This window comes from Caretta caretta, chromosome 7 (assembly GCF_965140235.1).
Source record: "Caretta caretta isolate rCarCar2 chromosome 7, rCarCar1.hap1, whole genome shotgun sequence".
In the NCBI taxonomy this organism is placed as follows: Eukaryota; Metazoa; Chordata; order Testudines; family Cheloniidae; genus Caretta; species Caretta caretta.
This window is the reverse complement of record NC_134212.1, coordinates 54,750,456-54,767,465: the sequence shown is the minus strand read 5'-3', so window position 1 is coordinate 54,767,465 and position 17,010 is coordinate 54,750,456. Positions and strand designations below refer to the sequence as shown.

Genomic DNA, 17,010 nt, shown 5'->3' with positions numbered 1-17,010 from the left:
GTTGTAGGACTTATAGGGCCAGCCAACTTTCGGGGCATTTGGTGTATGTTTCCACAGGTATAAATACCCCGCATCTTCTAACTATCACTCAGTTCCTTTCTGTCTGCCAGGCAGTGCATTGCAGACCTTACCTCTTCCTTTTTCTGTGTTGTGTAGCAACCTCAAGAGTAGTTTTAATGTGTGGCTTTGAAATGGATATTTTAGGAAATGTTCTCTGTTTGTTGCTGCTGTTTTGGCTTTTTGTTGAAGTTTATTATGGTTGCCAGGGGGATTACCCTGTATAACAGATCCTGCTGAAATAATGGGATTAAAAAATCATCTTCTTGCACCTTTGTGCTCCCTGCTTCAAATGGACGGAACAGTGAATGTTATTTATGCCTTGGGAAAGGGCATTTGGACAAGGCCTTCTGTAAAACTCTTCTCCAGAACTCCTGCTGCAAGAGTCATTGGCAACACGTGAGCCTGGGAACCCTTCTCCTGAGCAGGCATTTCTCACTGAGCAGTGTGGGCTCAAAGTCTGTCGTGGAGCTAAAGCTGGGTGAGGAGTCCCTGGCTGAAAGGGGGTCATCCTCCCATGAAGGCACCTGTTAAGGAACTGTTGAAGTTAGTTCTGCCAGTTTAAGACCAGAGAATCACTTGAATGCTGCTTCAGGAGGTGGTACTTAAGGTTCAGTGCTTTCAGGACACTGCATGCTAAGAGGCATTTTGAAAAGAATCTCTCCAGTGGACCTGGCCAGACAGCAGTATGGCCAGCTTTTTCACAGATTCTAAAGCTTGAAGGGACCATTGTAATGTCAGCTCCTAGAGGGCCCAGAAAGAAAAGACTGGAAAGATAATGGATACTGGCCTCAGGTAGATCCATCTGGCCCTTTATGGAGCCTCTTGGAGGTTCCAGTTGTGGCCTTGTTGTGCTAAACACTTTACAAACATGGAGGTGGACACTGTCCTTGCCCCAAAGAGCTTATTCTGTCCAGTTTAATTTACCACTGCATTTTTGTAAATGGTCTGTTTGTTCCTTTTCAGTGGAATTTTTTCCATATTTTTGTCTAGTTCTTTTTTATGCTAGCTGGGATCATTACAGGTAAAACCTGTAAGTAGTCCAGAATGTATGGGAGAATACCCATTTTTATTGTTAGCTCTTCCAAAAAGGAATAGAGGTAAATTGTGCCATCTGTTTGAAGTCCTATCTTCCTATCTGCAGAGTGGTATAAAATTTAAACAAAATCACTTTATTCATCTTCAGGGACAGGTTCATTTCCAGATATTTAAAACCCCGAGGTGACCATTTGGCTGGAAAATCAGTAAACAAAGTAGTTTTTTGGGGGTGGGGGGTGGAGTGGCTGCGGGAGGGGGTGGCTCACACTGAGTACTATTGCCTCTGATTTATTTACGCTGATATGAAATCCTGAAATAGTTCCATGTTCTCAGCACTGTCTAATGACTTGAGCTTGTGTTCAAAATTGCTTAAATTTCAGTTATACACTGAAAGTGAGACCTCCATGTTTATGGATTCCATATTAAATTTCATCTCTTTACAAGTCAAAAGATGTTTAATTGCTGCCAGCCCTGCAAACTCTACCAGACATCTGAAAGTCAAGATGGGTCTTTCCTTCTTTGTGGTATTGCTGATTATACCAGTTTGGATAGCCAGATCCCATCCACATTGACACCTGAGCAGCCCTGTTCATAGAATCATAGAATATCAGGGTTGGAAGGGACCTCAGGAGGTCATCTAGTCCAACCCCCTGCTCAAAGCAGGACCAATCCCCAATTAAATCATCCAGCCAGGGCTTTGTCAAGCCTGACCTTAAAAACTTCTAAGGAAGGAGATTCCACCACCTCCCTAGGTAACGCATTCCAGTGTTTCACCACCCTCCTAGTGAAAAAGTTTTTCCTAATATCCAACCTAAATCTCCCCCGCTGCAACTTGAGACCATTACTCCTTGTTCTGTCATCTGCTACCATTGAGAAAAGTCTAGAGCCATCCTCTTTGGAACCCCCCTTTCAGGTAGTTGAAAGCAGCTATCAAATCCCCCCTCATTCTTCTCTTCTGTAGACTAAACATCCCCAGTTCCCTCAGCCTCTGCTCATAAGTCATGTGTTCCAGTCCCCTAATCATTTTTGTTGCCCTCCGCTGGACTCTTTCCAATTTTTCCACATCCTTCTTGTAGTGTGGGGCTCAAAAGTGGACACAGTACTCCAGATGAGGCCTCACCAATGTCGAATAGAGAGGAACGATCACTTCCCTCTATCTGCTGGCAATGCCCCTACTTATACATCCCAAAATGCCATTGGCCTTCTTGGCAACAAGGGCACACAGTTGACTCATATCCAGCTTCTCGTCCACTGTAACCCCTAGGTCCTTAAAGGATAAAGGTACTGTTCAGGCATAATTGAGGACATCATGTGGAGATGGTGGTTTGGCTCAGGTGTCAGAGGGCCTTATTTGGCCTGGAGAATCTTTTCAGTAACTGAAACACACATAGACCAACCTAGATTTATCCTCACTGCACTGGGAGCCAACAGCCCCAGCCCTACCGGCCTTGGCTGGATGGTGTGTGTGTGACAGACGATTTCTGGGTTGTGGAAGATCTGACACATCAATGTTGATTTCTTCAAAGATACTTGTGTCAAATTGTTCTTGCTGCTCTGGTGACATTTGTATTACATTGAATAAATCCAGGAAGCTCCTGATTTGTCGTAGCATCTGGCTCATCTTTGGAAGAACTCAATAGTGTGTGTGTGTTCTTTTATGGAGGCCACACATGTGATTGTGTAATAGGGTCAACTCAGCCTGCCTGATATTCAGCTAGATTATTTCCATATTCAAACAAATTTGGTTATGCATAGCTTAGAGATATTTGTGCCCTTGTTGTCAGGATTAAATCAAGTTGCTTTGAGATTTCCAGCATCTTGTCCTAAGAATTCTTCAGGATATAGACTAGGTTGAAGGTCTTCTGGTTTGTTTTCTAAGCATATTTGCTTGACCATTTTTCTTATCCCTGGAAATACATAATTCTAACATGTCCTTTGAAAGCCTCACATGCTATTAGAGGGTTTACATATTTATTTTCATTGGCTTGTGTGCTGAATCTTTGTCCTAAAGTGTATAGTTGGGGAGTGTCTATCTTTTCCCTCTGTATTCTTCCTGACTTTGGCATTTCAACCAGGTAAAATCTGTTACATGGACAGAGATCATCAGTAGGCATGATTTTGTATAAATACGATTCTCTGTCCTGTTTTTTTTTTTTTTAAATATCCTCTTTGGCTTGGATGAAGTTATGAACTTCAGAATAGAAAATAATGTTTTTCTTCAGCAAACTGATGAATTTTCAACTTTGTCTGAGAAGAAACCTGGAGAGTCTTTAACCTTATAACTGAGTGTGGTGTTGGAGAAGTTCTAAATTGGGATCATAACTAGTGTTAAGTCTCTTCCTCATCAATCCCTTAGATAACACTATGCGTTACAGTGCCCTTTTAGCCCTAGAGCTACAGCACCATTGCCAAGAGTAAGCAGTGTTCTCTCTATTTTTCAGACACTGAAACTCAAGCACAAAGGTTTGCCATCTTTCCCATGTTGCACAGCAAGTCAGCAGGCAGATCTCATGACTCCCAGTCTGTTGCCCTATCAACTCCACAGATTTCTTCATCCTTTTTCCTTCCTGCTGCCAGTGCTCTGATGATGAAGAGAGTAAACTAGATCAGCGGTTCTCAAAGCCAGTCCACCGCTTGTTCAGGGAAAGCCCCTGGTGGGCCGGACCAGTTTGTTTACCTGCCGCGTCCGCAGGTTTGGCCAATCGCGGCTCCCACTGGTCGCGGTTCGCCGCTCCAGGTCAACGGGGACAGCGGGAAGGGTGGCCAGCATGTCCCTTGGCCCACGCCACTTCCTGCAGCCCCCATTGGCCTGAAGCGGCGAACCGTGGCCAGTGGGAGCCGCGATCGGTCGAACTTGTGGATGCGGCAGGTAAATAAACCGGTCCCGCCCGGCAGGGGCTTTCCCTGAACAAGCAGCGGACCGGCTTTGAGAACCACTGAACTAGATAATACTGAGTCCTGCCATGAGTGCAGAGGACTGGATTAGATGACCTTTCAAAGTCCCTTCCAGTCCAATGATTCTATGAAACCACCTGTTGAAGACGGAATAAGAGATTTTGGAGGGCACAAGTCACACTGGTAAGCAGTGACCCATATGACACTACTTAGTAGTTCTGCTGCTCAGACAAACAACCTGAGTAGTGGGGCTGCTGGGTCCTGGCTCCACCTCTGTTGTCAGGTCTGTAGAATTGCCCTGCCTGCCATCCATGGCCTGGGTGGCACTGGCACCCTTTCAGAGACTGTCTTTGGAGACAGCATTGGGTTTAATTGCTGCTGTAATTAGCCTGATCAGCTAACCCCTTCTGCACCGACGCTCTCCTGCCACAGTAACTGGAGAAGCAGCAACAATTGGCCTCTGGGCTGGTTCCCTTTCCCTCTCCTCTCCCCAAAATGCCCAAACAACTCAGCAAATGACTTCTCTTCAGGCCTAAGGAGCACTCCAGGGGGCAGAGGAGCAGCTCCCTTTCCTCCCAAGAACTACTGCTTCTTGGGTGCAGCCTCCTCAGGCCTGTTTTCAGGTGGAAGAGAGAGGTGTCAGTGTGTATGTGTATGGGGCAGGATTACCTCCATATGTGTATGTGGCTGAACTAAAGGGTATGTCTATACTGCAGTTAGACACCTGCGGCTGGCCTGTGGCGGCTGGCCTGTGGCAGCTAACTTGGGTTCATGTTTGGACTCCAGTTGGAGCCTGGGCTCTGGGAGCCAGTGAGGAGGAAGGGTCCCATAGGTAGGGTTGCCAGGAGTCTAGTTTTCGACTGGAACGCCTGGTCAAAAAGGGACCCTGGTGGCAGTGCCAACTGGGCCATTAAAAGTCCAGTCAGCAGCACAGCAGGGGCCTGGGGCTAAGGCAGGCTCCCTGCCTGCCCTAGGTCTGCGCAGTGCCCGAAAGTGGCCGCCAGGTCCCTGCAGCCCCTAGACATGTGAGTGGCCCGGGAGGCTCAGCATGCTGCCCCCGCCCTGAGAGCCAGCTCCACAGCTCCCATTTGCTGGGAACTGCAACCAATGGGAGCTGCGGGGGTGGATCCTGTGGGCTCAAGGGCAGCACATGGAGCCTCCCTGGCTGCCCATATGTCTATGGGGCTGCAGGGACCTGGCGGCCGCTTCCCGGGAGCCTTGGTAAGCGCTGCTGGGACCCTGCAATCCAAACCTCCTCCCGCACCCCAACCCCGTGCCCCAGCCCAGAGTCCCTTCCTGCACCCAAGCTCCTTCCTGGAGCCCGCACCTCCCCCAACACCCCAACTCCCTGCTCCAGCCCTGAGCTCCTTCCTGCACCCCAAACCCATTATCCCAGGCCCCACTCAAGAGCCTGCACCTCCCCCCAACCACCTGCCTCAGCTCGGAGCCCTCTCCTGAACCCCTAATTTTTGGCCCTACCTGGAGCCTGAACCTCCAGCTCAGACCCCATATCCCCCCGCACCTCAACACCCTGCCCCAGCCCAGAGGCCTCTCCCACATGCCAAACATCTCATCCCTGGCCCCAGCCCAGAGCCCGCATTCCCAACTGGAGTCCTCACCTGCCTCCCGCACACCAAAACCCTGCCACAGCCCGGTGAAAGTGAGTGAGGCTGGGGGAGAGCGAGCAATGGAGGGAGGGGGGATGGAGCGGGGCCTCAGAGAAGAGGCGGGGTGGAGCCTTAGGGAAGTGGCTGGGCAGGGATGTTCAGTTTTGTGCCATTAGAAAGTTGGCAACCCTAGCTCCAGCCCGAGCCCAAACTTCTACGAAAATAAATGAGCTGGAGTCAGCTGGCACAGGCCAGCTGCAAGTGTCTAACTGAAGTAAAGCCATAACCACAAATACCAGGGGAGGGGACGGGACAGGTGCAAGATGGAGGTGAGTCCTGTGGGGAAAGGGAGAGGAGCTGTAAGACCTCTTAGGCCCTGTAAATCCTGGCTGGAGTCCTGACTTTTTGGCTAGGTATATGCAAGCTAGTTAACTTAAAGAAAAGGAGTACTTGTGGCACCTTAGAGACTAACCAATTTATTTGAGCATAAGCTTTCGTGAGCTACAGCTCACTTCATCGGATGCATACTGTGGAAACTGCAGAAGATGTGGCACCTTAGAGACTAACCAATTTATTTGAGCATAAGCTTTCGTGAGCTACAGCTCACTTCATCGGATGCATACTGTGGAAACTGCAGAAGATGTGGCACCTTAGAGACTAACCAATTTATTTGAGCATAAGCTTTCGTGAGCTATAGCTCACTTCATCGGATGCATTCTGCAGTTTCCACAGTATGCATCCGATGAAGTGAGCTGTAGCTCACGAAAGCTTGTGCTCAAATAAATTGGTTAGTCTCTAAGGTGCCACAAGTACTCCTTTTCTTTTTGCGAATACAGACTAACATGGCTGTTACTCTGAAACTAGTTAACTTAAGTGAAGAGCAACTGAGATGTTAGGCTTAGGGGTATTTTGTGCAGGAGGATCTGCTAGCCTCCCTACTCCATTGTTTCTGTTGTGTTTGTAAATAGCTGCAAAGTGCCGGTGCCATCTCTTCTTTAATAGGTACTACCAGCTCCTTCTCTCTGCCATGGTGGGGATTTATACTCTGGTCGCTTCTATACTCTGAGTTGAGAGAATCTGGGGACATAGATCCTGTTGTTGGTTGCTCTCATGATTCTTCCTGGTTTCAGTACAGTAACAAACACATGGGAAATCTTCTTTCATTTCTAATTCCCCTTCTTTGGAATTAAAGCAGCATTAAGGGTTCTGGCACCTGGTCATTGACCACAAATGCTTTTCCCTTTGATTTCCACATCTGAGGCATTCCCTGCCCACTTGCTCTGGATGGTGCATTCCAAAGCTAGGGTCATCATCTTTGCTCCGCTCTTGATTTCTTTTCCAGTGCCCTCTGTCCTACCCCATCCAAAATGGGGAATTTCTACTCCTGAGCTCCCCTCCTACTCAGCCCTACAGGAACCCCCACATCCCTGCCTAAGATGTCCAACGCTGATTTTCTTCTTCACTTTTATCTTCCTGTCTTCAGTGCCCTACTCCACAGTCACTAACTTTCACCTCCATGGGATGAGCTTGCCAGTCCTCCCCATGTTTGTTAGTGTGGTTGGCTGAACTTGAAAGTTCATAGTCACTTCTCCTTGCTCTGGTCCAAGCCAGGGTTTTAGAAAGTGTACCTTGCACACTTGTCTTGTAGAGGGGTAATCTAGAGCATTTATGGGATTTTGAAAATTTACTGAAAGGGGAATGCAGAGGAAAGGGGAAAAGTTGCAAAATGATTCTGTGGTTCATTGATCTGTTGTGGACAGAGAAGAGAAGGTGACCTGGAAGCGAGTAGTTGAGGGTCTATTTCTCAAACTTTCTTGCCTGTTAACATCATGGTTTGGACACCCCTGGTATCCTTCCACATCAGCCTGGTATAAAGTTAGACCCTTTTCAGTATGCTTTGAGCTTGGTTTACATGTGTGTAAAAGGAGGCATAACAGTACCTCCACTTTGAGCTGCAATGTTTTCAGGCATCTCCAAGAGAAGGTCAGTAGAAATACAGGTGCAGAGTTGCTACTTCTCCATATCCAGGTGACAGCGTACGTGGCACTGACTCAAATTGTAGGCGATTTGACATTCCCTTCTATAGGTTTGTGTTGTCTGATCTGCTGAGAAATCAGATATCTTTGTGCTGTGTTACTAGGCACCTTTCATTCCATTTGCAGAGACCCTTCCATAGGGAAGGGCACCGTGAGCCCTGCGTTTTGCCACCTGTTCTGAATGGAGCCTCTGTGCACAGCTCATGTATCAGATTGGGTCATACGTTTTTCTACTTTTTTTTTTTTTTTTAACCTCCTTGAGTCTTGAAGCACACTGATTCCTGGTTTAGGAGCTGTCACCAGGGCCTAACGCTGGTGAACATAGCTGTTTTCTGGCTCCATTGAGATTGTCTATCCTGATGTTGGCAAGTGAAAGCAAGGCCAAGACTGAGGGTTGTTCTTTTTGGATCCACGACCCTTGTGACACACTAAGTGCTCTAACGATAAAACATGGCAGAGGCTTGACACAGCTACCTGACTTGTTGACTTTTTCAGTGGAGGTGAAGGGTTTTTTTGTCTTGTGGAAGTTTGCTTTTTTTTCAGTGTAAATGACTTTAGTGCTCTGGAGACTGAAGTTGTTTGTTCATAGACCAGGTGCAGAATGGGTAACCTTTCCATAGTGCCCCACTCGTGTGGCTTGCCGTGCCTCAACTCTCTGATAATTAGTGGTTATTGCAATCGTAGCTTTTGTAAAGTGGGAACTGCACCGAGACCACCAAACTTGATGGAATCAAAGTCTCAGCTTCTTTCTAAGTTAGCATATAGCAGTGCTGTATTTTGGCTTTTCCTGTAATATCCCATTGAGATACTTCAGCTGTATCGTACTTCCATTTGGTAACCGAATGAAACCTTTGCTCTGCATGGGCTTACCCCACCCACTACAGTGCTGGGAGATCATCCTTTTTGGGGGGGATCCTCATTCCTTACTATGCTAGCTTCAGTCTGTTAACAATAGTTCTCTCTGACAAATAGGATGTGGATCTTGGAAAAGTCCACAGCCCCTTCCCCTGGCTGCTGTAATCAGTAACAGGATAAGAAGAATCGTGGAGGGAGAGAGGAGACAGTACCTATTTGGTGGAGCTGTTTGCCCTTTGAATGCTTTTTCACGGCACATTTCCGTAGGTTGGTGACATGGTGAGTGTGTTCCCTCCTCTTAAAGTGTGCAGTTGGAGATGGCGTGGACAGGCTTTCCTTTTGCCCCTGATATTGTTTTCGGATCATAGCGAGAGAATAGGATCATATTAGCAGATGGCAAGTCTCTGAAGTACATTACAACCAACTTCACAGAGAAAGCACATCCTTTCTCCAAACTACAGATAAACAATAATGCTTTCAAACCCTCTTCAAGAGGATCAAGGTGAAACTCAATGTGCAGTCAGTGCTGGGAGAGATCCTGCTTTGTCACAACTGGCGAAAATGTTGTCTTCTCTTTTGTGCTTCAATAACAAAGCTGTTGTTTGTTATACTATTGTTGTTCCCCATTTTATTTTTCAAAACAAATTGTTTTTTTCAGAAGAACAGTCACCTTGGTGGAGGTGGGCAGGTGGATGAAGGGGGAGGGACAGAGATATCTCCTGAGAGCTGTGAGAGGAACTCAAATGAGGGGAAGAGAACTAAAGTTCAGGTTGGTTGTGTGAATGCAATTCAGAGCTATTCTTTGCAAGTCTGATATTTAGGAGATTAGTATCTTTCTAACGATTCTTTGGTAGTCCCTGTTCATACAGATGTGACTCCAATGCTCACACTCCCAGTCCCATTCCCCTCACCCTCTTTCATATGCTCAGCAAAAGCAAGCCCCTTGTGCACACATCAAAAGGTGCAGATGCTCCATGCTGGCTGAGGAGGCAGGGGGAAAGGAGCCTACCAGGAGGATGAGTTGAATGACACTGTAGCTGGCTGCCGCAGGAGAGGAGGAGAAGGGAAGTGACCCTGGGTGTCCCCTCCTAGGTTGCCATTTTGTTGTTTGCAGTTCAGACTGTTCTGAAACTTGGAAGGTGATGGTGAAAATGAAGCCTGTTTTCTCTTAGGTTGGCATCTACTTTCAGTGGCAGATGCACAGCCTGCAAAAACATATGGCAGAGTAATATGGCTGTTTTTGAAATGGTGAATGAATAAAGCCTGTGTTTGGGTGGGAAAGATGGGTATTAACTTGTCCATGGTGGTTGTGATGTCATAATTTTGCAGAAACCAAGTTACACAAGCTATAGGGAGCTGAGGAGGAAAGGATGTTTTCAAAAAGCAAATTTCAAGGAGGAATAAGAAACGGAGAAAAGTTGTGCTGATTACTTATTTTTTCTTTAAGATGATTTTAAAACGTGTGCTATGAGGGCTATTGGGAGAATTCAGCCCAGGGTCACCTTTAACAAAAAGCTGAGTGTATAGACAAGGCTATTGAGAAGTATCATGCAACAGTCTTTCCCGCATACAATACCCCGGGTCAGAACAAACCACAAATTGAGAGTCTGAGCACTGATGGGGTGGGATGGGGGTGGGGGAGAGGGAGTTTTTTAAACGTGTCCTTCAAGAAAATCCTGTGGCAGGAATTGAAAAAGGAATAAGACGGGGGCGAAAGCGACCGGGATTTGCTGGGCTTTTCATTCCTTTGTTTGGTTATCTTGCATAAATGCTTTAGCTGAGACTCTTTCAGTAGCTGCATGGGGCCAGCTTGCAACACAAACCCACTCGAATCCAAAAGTAATTTCCCCGTTGTGCATGTTCTGGCTGTGACAGCTCGAGTTATGAATGTAAAATAGAAAAGAAAGTTCGGAAGAAGGGCCAGGTCTGAAATGTTAATGAGAGCTGAATTACCCAGGGCTCCCAGAGGTTGGGAAAGGTGATGCCTGGATTTTAAATATGTGCCTTCATTTCAGTGCACCTTGGGAGGAGGCAGGAGAGAGAGACACACACACCAGGCTTCTGTGCTTCCAGGGTATTCAGTTTGTAGCAGTAAAATTATAAATGTGCATCCATGTGTGAGATGAGACAGGAAAAGGGATGTAGGAGGCAGGCAATCGGGGGGGGACTCTGGCCTCCTCCCATTTGGGGGTGGCAGAAGGGCTGGGTTGGCACACAGATTGTAATTGCATTAGTGGCTTCATTATAAATCAAGCATTGTTCAGGGAATAACAGTTCCTTCTCCCTCCTCCGCTTTGCTTGCTGTGGGGTAGCCTTGCCCTGATCTAGGGATGGCTGCAGCAGCCTTAGGAGCAATGATGCTTCTCCCAGTTCCACTCATGGAGGAGTCATTCCCTCTTCTTAGGATGGATATAGCAGAGTGAGTGATTTCCAGCCCCCCCTTCACTCTGCTTGCAGAAAAGACATCTCACCCTGATCTTATGACAACTTACCACATGGAAGAGGCTGAGAGGGCAGAAAAAGGGCTTTTCCTTCTTCCGTATGCAACTTGCACAGCAAAGAGAAATGGCAAGGTTTAGAACTCTCCCAGCTTCTTCCACGTCAGTTTCTGCCAGGCCTGCTCTTAACTTGCCCTCTCTGTCTGTCTCTTTCTCTTTTTCCATCTTCCTTCCATCTCTTGTTACCATGGAGAATGAAATGCTGGCTCCATTCAAGTTGTCGGCTGAATAGGTTTTGAGGTTGATGGATGGTGAGAATCTCTTATCCCTCCACCTCCCTCCTTCTCCAAACACCGCCCCCGCCTGGTTCTTGACATTTTGCTTGCCAGAGAATGGCCATTAGGAAGAGGGATCTGAAAGGGAGGCTGGCAGTGTCCTGCTGAGATGCTCTTTCAGTTTCTTGGATGAGATCAGCAGCCGTGAGAAGGTCTTAAGGACTTCGCTGCAGAGCCTCATCCTCAAGCTGGCTGAAGCATGAATGCTCACTTGAGTGCATTCTCCCCCTTCTCCCCACCCACTTTCTCCAAAACACCCAAAGAAAGGAAGATTCATATGCAAGTCTTGCTTTTGCTTGTGGCTGTGTTTCAAGGGGTGATGTAACCTCTGCCAATTGAAGGAAAAGGTAAGGAACTCTTCGCAATGAATACTGTAGTCCAAACTCCCTCTTTCTCAGATAGTCCATGTAGGCTTCATCATACAAAAAATGGAATTTCTTTGCTGCAGTCTGACTTGCCATGTTCCCTGGCTGCAACGGTGAAGTTTACCAGGAGTGTCTGTGTGACTGTAATGACAGCTGCCCCTATCTGTGTTGACAGTCTCCTCACAGCATTAATGCCATGTTGTCTGACAGGGTCCTGAGCAGAGATTGTTTAATATCAAATTTGTACAGTTCCTCCCAACAGAATAGTGTTGGATTGTGGATTTTGCTGTACATACCTCCAACTGCTGAAGCCCAGATGTGAGATGTGGTGTAGGGGACATGGCCAAAATGCAGGATAAAAAATGATAGGGCAGAAAGCTTCAAATGACGGTTTTATAGAATCATACAGAAAACATTTTCCCTGTGGTGATTTATCACTTCTGATGTGAGATAACAGCAGATTTGTGAGGGTTCAGGGTAACAGGGGTGTACATTTGAAGGACATCCCCGTTAAAGTTGTGAAGTACACTCTGCACTTGAATGCTGGGCGTGTGCCCCCGCACTGTTGTGCTGCCTAGGACTCTTGCTGCAGTCAAAGGCTGGATGTAGAGGTGGGTAAATATCTGTGGCTTTTCAGATGAAATGCAGGTATTTGTCCAGTTGGAAATGGTTCCTAAACAGGTGCTTGTTTGGAAAAATGTCTGGTTTTGTGAAATTCTTGCTGAAACCCCTTATACAACACATTTTAGCCTCTTGGTGGTTTGACAAACTGCGTTGTGTTGAATATTTTTGCATTGTCTTTCTCTGATTGCTGCTCCAGCACCTTAGTCACACGGTATTTCTGCTTCCTTCCAAAGGGAAATTAAGATGTCTGATTTATTTTGTTCATAATCATTTATATGAGCAAAATTTTGTTTAACCCCATTGTGGTTTTTTTTTTCCTTAAACAAATGGAATGGGCTTGCAAATATACCAAAATTCAAGATTTAGTTCATTGACTAGCTCACCACTATTTGCTCTGCTGTAGCTGGAAGTGATGCTCCCTGTACTAGTGTATTTGGATTTGAATTCTGTTGCTAGCCATATACACCTCTGGACATCAGAATTTGAATTCTAGTGTAGGCCACAGGTGAAAATCTGTTTTGGTACTTATCAGCTGCTGTGTATTCCTGGTGGAGACTGAGGCCAGTATTCTCTCCCCCCCCCTCCCCCCCTTCTGAAGTATTAGATGGACAAATGATTCTGCTTCAAGGTAAAATAAGCCCTCTTTCACGGCTTTGAAGCCTCTGCTTGTGCTTGGGGTTGTTAGACAAGTATATCGTCCCACACCACAATGGGCTTTTGCATCTGTCCTAACAGCTCAGAGTTCACTTCTCATTGATACTGCATGTCCTGTTTGTTGTTGGATTGTTGTCTCCCTGCTGGAGATTTCCTACTGTGAGGCTGCTTTTGCTGTTGTGCAAGTGTTTTCCAAAATGCTAATATGGTAATGGTTCAGCCTGTTGGGATGCAGAAGGGGAATTTTTAATGAGCACATAAGAGGGGTGTGTGTGTGTGTGTGTGTGTGTGTAAGAAGTATACATATGATTATACCACTCTAATTCTTTAATGAATTTGCTCTACAGACGGTAACATTCACACTCTCTCTAAGCTTCTCAGGGATACCCCAGACCCATGCAGACATCATGTACCCTGGTTACTCACATGGATCCTCGATCATTAGAAGGGATAATGCTATACTTCAGATTTTGTAGATTTCATGGTTTGAAACTGGTTGGCGGGGGCATTGGATTAAAAAATATTTTTCAAATAGCTTCCCTTTACCCTAATTTCACCAGCTGTGTCAGATGGAGTTGAAAGAAAGTGATCGAGTAAGAAAGGAGGGATAGAGGTCCAGTGGGACACAGCATGATACTGGAGATGAGGATTAGCTTTTGAACAGATTCTTGGCCTTATGTTTCCATTTATAAGAGGTGTGGGGGAAGGGAGGGCATCTGTTTCAACCTGGTGATTGAGGGAAGCTGAGACGAATCAGACCTGAGGCTTCGGTTGTGCATTCGAATTTCTTCTGTAAGGTCTGTTGCTGTTTTGATTTGGATATTTCTTTCTGTATGGAAGAGGATGGGTGCCCATCTGTTCCTGAGCTTTCTCAAGATTAAATGCCCACCACTTTTTCTCCTTTGCTCCCCTGTGGGGTTTTTATTATTACTAATAATCTCGGGTGCTGTCAAAAGTTTTCTTGGGAATTCCTGACTTGGATTTCAGCATCTGAATACACTTAAAAGCATCTTCTCATTATTCTCTAGACAAGTATATGTGGCTTCAGTTGGGTCACCAAAGTTTCTCCCTCTTCCTCTGCACAAAGAACCACCCTTTCTGATCCTTTACCTGCTGGGAATCAGTCTGTCTTCCCCTTGTAGCTGGTACTTCTCAGGTTCTGCTCTTCCACTGGTGCTTGTCAGATTCCTTCCATCCTATCTTCAATTAAATTATTCACAGATAAAAATTTTAACTGCCTACTGATTTAAAATTCTTGTCTGCTCTAGCGGCTCTGTCACTCAGGCTTTTTATAGGTTCCAAGATTAAAGGCCTTTTTCTGTATATATTTTGGTTAGTGCTATTAATCTCCGTGGGTGTCACTTTTATGTCACTCCCAGGAATAACTCCTGTCTTTAGAAACTAGCACTCAAGTAGTGGACACTACACTCCAATCATTGCCCTACCCATTCCCTACAGTTCCCTCACTCAGTGCTCCTGTGCCATTTTTTGTGCTGATTCCACTCCTGCCGATAATGACTGTAGTAACCAGGAGCTCCCCATAGCCATTGTTCTTACAGAGTCCCATGTATTCTGTAGCTGTAGAATATCCCGCAAAATTCACCCTTTGCCTTAAAATTATGTTTCTAAATCTAATCTTTACATTTTTTTAAAAAAAGTTGTGTTTCTAGTTGTGAAGAAAATCTTCCATATGTGATCTGTGTGAATTTAATGTTATCTTCCTGAGTCTGCAAACAACCTGAAGCAGCTGGGGTGTGAACTGCACCCCATACAACGTAACTGAATTGTTAACTCTGAAACCTAATGACAATTTGTTTGTTAGTTTTAACTATTTCATTGCTGTTAGCTAATGGAAACATTCAGATATTATGTGCATTCATCACTGTTGGGTGTGGGAGTGGCAATGGGGCAGCTGATTGCTATCAAGAATTTCTGGGTGAAAACTGCTCTATTCTATACAGGTTCTTATCACCAGAATATCTGAGTCTGTTCCAGAAGTTCATTTAGCTACATGGCTAATACCTGTCACAGGTGACCTTTGTTTCCCTCATCTTCTTCCCAGATGGAAAATTATGTGTTTGTTTTATTTTGGTTGAGGCTGTTTTAATTGTGATCATTAGGAATTCAAGACCACAAGGGATATTTCAGGTCAGCTCCTCCATCCCTGTCCCGAGGGAGGAGGGAATGAGGAGATGTACCTCCTACTTATTGCCATAAGCTGTCTGACCATGTTCTGGCTACCTCCTGTGTCTTTTGGGTGCCAGAAACCCAAACTGTCCCCACTGAAGCTGCCTAGACCTTCAGACCTCTCCTCTACCACGCCAAACAGCTTCTACAATGTATGTATGCCTGGGCAGTACAAACATCTGCAGCACATTGGAAATCTGAGTGCCATGTAAAATAAGTTTGATTTGAAGATCAAAATGAATGTAAGGAATGCCAAACTGACTGTATGTTCACTTTCATGTGGAAGATTTTTCTGGATTCCATCTTTGAATTTATCTGAGGCTGCTGCTCAATCTCTGCTGTGCCTGCTCAATGGAGTGCCAGAGGGAGCTGGGAAGTTTGCTTCAGAGCTCAAGGGTCTTTGTATAAATGGAATCCTTCCTGTTATACCCCTCTTGAGATGTGTTGGACCTGGATCAGGATGAGTAGTTCTACAAATGCTATTTTTGGAGGGGGACAATGCAGTTTGAAGACACCAGCAGATATACAGTGATATAATATGCAGAGCTCGAAAAACTTACCCAACATCTGCTAGGCAGGGTGCAGAATGCCTTTCCCTACAGTGTGTTCTCTACCTCCTCCCCATATATATCTTCTTCCCCCCAAATCTGTCTATGCCATACTCTTCCTTTGTACCTTATTCCGATCAATCTTTTACCTCCCTGTTTCATATTCACGCAGTAGCCAGAAGAGAGAACTTATTTGCCAGACTGATATGAAAGATGGGAAGGGCATCATCATCCAGGGTCAATGCCCCGGTGAGAAGGCATCTTAATTTTCACCCCTTACACAACTTCTAGGAAAGAGCAGGATGATAGGATTCCTATCAGACTGCTGTGCCTCAACCCCAGTCAGGTTCTTGATCCTTCTTATCAGTTTCTGGTTGGTAGGTGTTTGATAAACAGCTTATCCTCTTCCAGCTAACCCCCCCCGCCCTCGCCCTCGCAAATAGCATGGAACTAACATGACATTGGCTTTTCACCGTATTGTTCACTTTGCCTGTTTGTTACAGCCCTGTAATAAGGCAACCCCCAACCTGGAGCATCCTACATTGGCAAGATGGGGCATGACAGATGTGCTTGACTCAATTTCCCCTCAGGCCAGCTGTAAAAACAGTACTGTCTCTCAATGTCCAGTTCAAAGTCCCACTTTGAGGCATAATTTATTCATGTACATGTACAATAGTCCATAGAACTCTCATGGTAAAATGATTCTCCCAGTTCCCACAGTAAAACATATAAAGGTACCATGATTGTCCGGTCACCTCTCCATGGGTATCACTTTCACCTCTCCATGAGCTCACCTGCACACAAGTCCCTGTTCCTTTCTGCCCTGATTCCAGGGACCGACACTGCCAGCCATCCACCTGAGTGACCAGTCTCATGACTCTTCTACCCAAAACCTAGTCCAACAGCTCAGCCCGCTTTAGCCTGCTGCCATAGGCTCTCTGGCTCAGGAAGATCAGCAGGCTTAGCCCCTTTCCTGACTACCAGGCAGCTGTCACCTACCACTTTTCTTGCTCTTTGTCTGTGCTCTCAGTCAGCAGTCTTCTGGCCCTTTTCAGACTGGCCATTTAAATGGCCTAAGTGTCTTCTCTTGAACTCTACTGGAGATCAGCGGACCAGTCACAGGTGCACTGGCCTCTTGCCTCTTAAAGGGCCAGTGACACCCTATGATAGCACCTTTCCCCATCCCTTTGTTCTATAGATTGTAAGCTTTTCGGGGCAAGGACTGTCTACTAATCCATGTTTGTTTAGTGCCTAGCACAGTGGGGTTCTAATCCTGGTTGGATCTAGACACTGCCATAATCTTAATTGTCTACTCTACTCCACACTGATAAGGCCTCAGCTGGAGTATAAGATGTGGGCAAATTGGAGAAA

The 17,010-nt window shown here is 45.9% G+C and overlaps 1 protein-coding gene across 7 annotated transcripts in view; it reads left to right on the top strand.

The window, feature by feature from the left end:
• NDST2 (N-deacetylase and N-sulfotransferase 2) overlaps positions 1–17,010 on the top strand; it is a 234,919-nt gene that overhangs the window by 69,824 nt on the left and 148,085 nt on the right. The window contains exon 1 of one of the 7 annotated variants that reach the window (XM_048856867.2): positions 11,409–11,608. The exons of the other annotated variants lie outside the window; for them this stretch is intronic. The gene's annotated coding sequence lies outside the window, so the exon portion shown is untranslated. Of the gene's footprint in view, positions 1–11,408; positions 11,609–17,010 lie in introns of those variants that run through there. 7 annotated transcript variants of the gene reach the window in all.